The sequence below is a fragment of the Magnolia sinica genome, chromosome 8 (genome assembly GCF_029962835.1).
Source record: "Magnolia sinica isolate HGM2019 chromosome 8, MsV1, whole genome shotgun sequence".
NCBI lineage: Eukaryota > Viridiplantae > Streptophyta > Magnoliopsida > Magnoliales > Magnoliaceae > Magnolia > Magnolia sinica.
In genome coordinates this window covers 54,391,110-54,396,756 of record NC_080580.1, presented here as the reverse complement: position 1 = coordinate 54,396,756, position 5,647 = coordinate 54,391,110, and positions in this window count along the sequence as shown.

The following is a 5,647-nucleotide window of genomic DNA, read 5'->3' as shown; positions in this document are numbered from 1 at the left end:
CACCCATTCCTCTCTCCCATCTCTCACCCATTCCATCTTATCTCCCTCCATTTCCCAAGCAACCATGAGAAAAAAAATTCTAAGGAGAGAAAGAACCCAAAATCAAGGCCCACTCCCTACCACCCAATCTCACCATCCAACCTTCGAACTTTATCATCTACCCTTAAAGAGTTAGCTTAGGAGCCAAGGAGTTCAAGGAGCTAAAGAAGAAGACCATTGGTGGGTGTTTTGTAGGATTCGATTTCAATTCTTGTGATGGACCAAGTGGGGCCTACCGATTGCTGGTATGGATCCTATTTGGGACCCATCTTGATGTATGTATTGTAATCCTCAGAGGGCTCATAGTGATTAGTGAGCATTAATAGAAGTGATAGATTGTTGTTCAAACGACCCTAATCAAATACTCGACTGATGGTCACATGTCAGAGTACCATTCGAACAACTCGGGCATGAATGGAATTGGGTGACGAGTCATTTTCTTTGTATTTATTTAATTTTGAGTAACAATCCATCACCTCTAAAATTAATTATTCATGCTCGATCTTTGGGTAATAACCCTTACCCTGTTGATTTATATACTATTTGGCATTATGTCTTACCTTTGGAATTATTAATTTATGAGATATAACAGATGATGCCTTAATTTGGATCAAGGGACACTGGTGAGGGGTTGTTATGTGCCGTCATGAGTTATGTGAATCCATTTAGTGACTTTTGATAGAATAGAGGTATCCTAGCTTCGCCAACCTACTGTTTGAATCAAGAATAATAATTATTGGCTAATCATGCATATCATCATAGCAAACATTATTGGGTTGTGTTGTGGGCCAACCATTGCGCATATGTTAATATCCTCGTTAGTAATAACATTGTTGTGGTAAGTTTAGGACTATTATGTTCTTAGGCATTGTCATGATAAACATTGTTGGGTTATGCCACGGGCAAAATATTATGCATATCATCATATCATCCATGGATTTAAATAATTAACTTAGGAATTGTTTATTTCATAATGCTATCATTGCCCATGCTTGATTGTATTGATAACATGTGTAACTTAGAAAATGAAACCATTGGGTTATCTATTTACTCCCACTTGAAATGGTGTTTTAAAACACCAACCAGACGATATTATTAATGTAGATTCCACCGAAACTGACACATTAGATAAGACATAGTGGACCTTGTTGATGGCGCTCTGTACTTCTAGTTATCTGATCGGTAGACTTGGGCAAAGTGCCTTGCTTTTATCCTTTTTGTATATTTTGAGGATTTGTATTTTGGAGCCACCAATCCCGAGGTGGACTCCATAATTTGGTTTTGTTGAATGTATATTGTGGTTTGTATATTCCCCATTTGAGCAGATACCACTTTTGAAATTGTACATTTTGAATATTAGCTATATATATTAGGGTTTAGTCATTTTTTCTTAACTTTTGAAGCGGCTGATTTAAAGGTACTCTGATAATTGATCATGAGTGAATGTTAACCAAATTGCACAAGCATGTGAGAACTCACCCATGTGTATTTTTGCTAGGTTCACACTTGGGAACTCGGGATCGGAGTTTTTGTACTCAGGTGGCAAAGAGTTATAAAGGGAGATACACAATATGTAAAGAAGAGCGAAGTAAATGAAAGGCAGGAATGCCACACGTGGGAGGTTTGATAATAGAAATGAGAGTTATGACACTCCTAAGAAAAGATGATAATAGATCTCAAATCTTGATCTTACTCTAATAAACTTGAACTATTGCGATGGCTTGAATTGATGTATATGTTAGGCTAGATGGTTGAGATGGAGTCGATGATTTGGATTGGATGAATGCTCACTTATCTCTCTCTCTCTCTCTCTCTCTCTCTCTCTCTATCTCTCTGTCACGCCTTAGTAACCAGACGCACAAGGAACCTGATAGCCGGTTCTGGCTGCAGCAGCCTCCATCGTATGACATCTTAACTCCTGAAGCAGGTTTCGATCTTGGGATCCTACAAGGAGGATTTTCAAAATCATATATCCATTCCAATACGAGCATACCCAGGATCACAACAAGTAAATATTAGAAATAGCAAAGGAACACACAGCAAAATCCACTATGGATTTGAAGTTTTCAAGTACAAGGCTGAAAGGAAATACATAAGGTAACAAAAGAAAGAAGGAAAGATGTGCAACATTGGGGTCCTCGGTTCAACTCCTATCCAAGCTCTGCCACTACGACCCCGACCTAAGATCTCTTGCACGCATATATCGTGCATAGGCTTATGGAAAGCTTAAAGGGTGGTGTAGGTGTGTGACAACGATGCGCAGAAGAATAATAGGAGATGCAGAAGGGAAGCATGATCAATGCTAATATCACTAGTCTTACCAAGGTGAAGTCATGAATGCAGGAAGCCATACCAAGGCTATGCAACGCAATAAGGCTTATACAACTAATACCAGTGCAATGCGAAGTAATACCAATGCTCGTAAGCAGTCCACATATTCAATATAGTTTCATCATAAGGAATATCATGGGGGTCTAATGTACTACAAGATGACTGCCGCTCTACAGACCCGCATAGTGAAACGAGAGTAAAAGACCTCACTACTCGCCTGTGGACAACCAATCACTAGTAAAGCATGATAGTAGCGGACCCATTCACGAGCTGGTCAGACTCAGCCTAGCAATACCCACTCACTCAGGTGGATAAGGCCACATCCCATCTCAACCGATTACACGACAGTGGGAGATGTGGCCTAACGGTGTAAGGCACTCGGGCGCTCATAAATTCCACTCGGTCAGGTGTTAAGGCGTCTTCCAGGTACCTTGAAGGATTAGGGGCTTTCACCTAGGGATATCCTATGTACCCCAAATACTCAAATAATATATTTTCGGTGTCCACATACAGCCATCCACGAATGTACCTGTGGGGGGGAAGGCCCTGGTGAAGCAAGGGTGAAAATATCTATGAGATGCGATGCATGAGTCATGCATACCAATCATGCACTATCTCCAAGCACTCATGTGCATAAGAGGGGAAACTCCATCCCTCTATCATATCAACCCAATGGCCACGCGCAAATGAAATCCAATACACCATGATGCATATGGGTTATGAGGGTGCACCATACGACAAAGATAACGTACAACATACTCTTCCTTCCCAAGGAGGGAATCAAATTTAGGTACTTAAACAATTAATCTAAGGAACAATCCTCTAGTGGGGGCCCAATAACTTGGGGTAGCCCACAAAGCTAAGGAGGACGATATATAAGCCTAAAGGAATAAGCGGTCCTAACGAGGGCCTATGGTGGACCTTAAACCACCCATAGCAACCCATGAGTCTACCTTAAGGCCACCAAGGAGGACATCTAACCTCAACTGGGTCCCAAAAAGGTAGCCCGCCACTACACGAATATGAAACAAGGCCCAAGGCCTAAACAATCCATGGCCTAGTGGACTATACACTAAGCCCAACATACAGGCAATATGGTGGGCCCTCAAGCAAGATTTGGGCCCAATGATAAAAGTCATAAACCCACATATTGTGGTGGGCCTAATGGCAGCCCGGTAATCTAACCATAAGGGCAATTTCTTATACTTAATTCAAGTAAGTTGGGCCTCTTAACTTGGCCCAAGTACTAGCTTATTTTTGGTGGGCAACTAAGGGCCCAAGTACTAGCATGTTATGGCCCACAAACCCATCATAATAAGTGGAAAAATATAGGCCCAAAGGTCAAGGGGCCTATTTAGAAAGTTTCAGGACAAATGGGCCTAAAAAATTCAACAATTAACTATGAACATTAATATAATAGAAACCCAACTGGGGTGGGCCTCGAATGTGCACTAATTAAGCCTAAAGGCTCTTCAGGGAAAATGGCAAGATATGTGCATATAACACTCTTAAATCTGGTGGGCCATGCTGCCTTAAAACATGCCATTAAGGGCAGCCTATTTGGGTCTATTGCTAGAATTCACTACCAGAAAAGGGGCAAAGGCTACGGATAAAAACTATAGCTAAAAGCCTATTGCTACGGTTATAGTCTGTAGAACGTCCGTAGCAATTGGTGGTATAGCTAAATGTCAAAATGCTATGGCTACGGATTAAGTCCGTAGCAATAGGTATAAATAGCTATGGATATAATCCGTAGCTATACTTTCTGTAGCGAAATGTACATTCAGCTACGGATAATATTGGTAGCTAAAAGTAGAATGAATCCGTAGCAATATGCTAAAGTTAGTAATAGCTATGGTTGTTAGAACATGAGCTACGGGTAATATCCGTAGCTACTTGTAAAAAAATTTATAACAATGGTGTATGTTACCATTGCAAGAACCTGGTGTGATTGATCAACTCATCTAAGCTAACACAATTAATGCTACTAAGAATAGTACATAAAATGTAATCAAGAAAGAAAACGATGCATTCATATTTGAAATTGCAATCAAATCATACAATGCATCCTACATTCATATTTTTAAATAAACAAATTTCAGAATATAACAGATCGCCGGCTGTAAGTATAATAAGAGCAGAGGACGATGATCAAACAGAGCAAGTTAAGAAAGATCTCCAAAAAAATGCTTTAAATTAGTGACAACGAAACATGATCTCGATGAGATAGTAGAAAATATCCATCACAAATTTTTTCTTACTGATAAACATTTATGCATACTCCATTTCATTGCAATATATATATATATATATATATAAGATAAATATTTAATAAAAAACTATTGAAGATAGCATCCTGAAAGCACAAATAAAAGAATCCCACTTTGAGATACTTACTTTTAGCCTCTCATGAGCTTCCTTCACTGTTTTTCCATCTTTCTTTTTCCTCCAGTTATGGCCATCCTTGCGGAAGTATCTTAGTACCTTCCGATCAAAAAAGAAAAAGTGATCCACCTGGCAAGGAAAGTGCATCCTGAGCTAAGATTTGTTCACAAATTATTATTTTTTTCATAATAGAAGAAAATGATTGAAAACGATTCATAGTAAGGAAGGTTTTGATTGATAAAGTGTTTTAAATGACATAGTGAAAATGAAAACTAACAAAATCAGAGATCTGTCAAAACCAAATTTTAGCAGGTTCAAGATAATGTTCTTCACATGCCATAGTCTAGACAACCCAGCTAAGCTCACCAAGGAAAGTCTATCAATTTACAGAACAACTAGACCTTCAAAAGAAAAACTTGATATAACAGCCAGCAAAAAGCTCCCAAGACTAATTTCACTCATTATCATTACTGTGCCTTGTCCGAGACTAATCTCACTATACACTGAAATTTCTAAGCTAAAAGGTATTGATGGATCAAGACACTTGGTATGGTTGTCACCTTGAGTGTGTTTAATGGCCTATTTGGGAACTTTTATCTGTAATGCATTGGAATCTAAATTACAATTACATTGAAATCAATGTGATAATGAATCCTCAATTGTGTTTGGTTGCTTGTAATTGGAATGCACTAGAATCCAAACCTTTTGACTGTAATTTACAGCCCTACAATGCTTGTAAATCCTTAATTTACAGCCCTACAATGCTTGTAAATCCACTCTTAAATCCACTAGAGTTGTTTTTCATCCAGAGTAGAGACCAGATGTAATCTAAATTAGCACATAAGGATCCAAATATTAACAAAAATGACTTCATGGGGTATTTAAAACAATG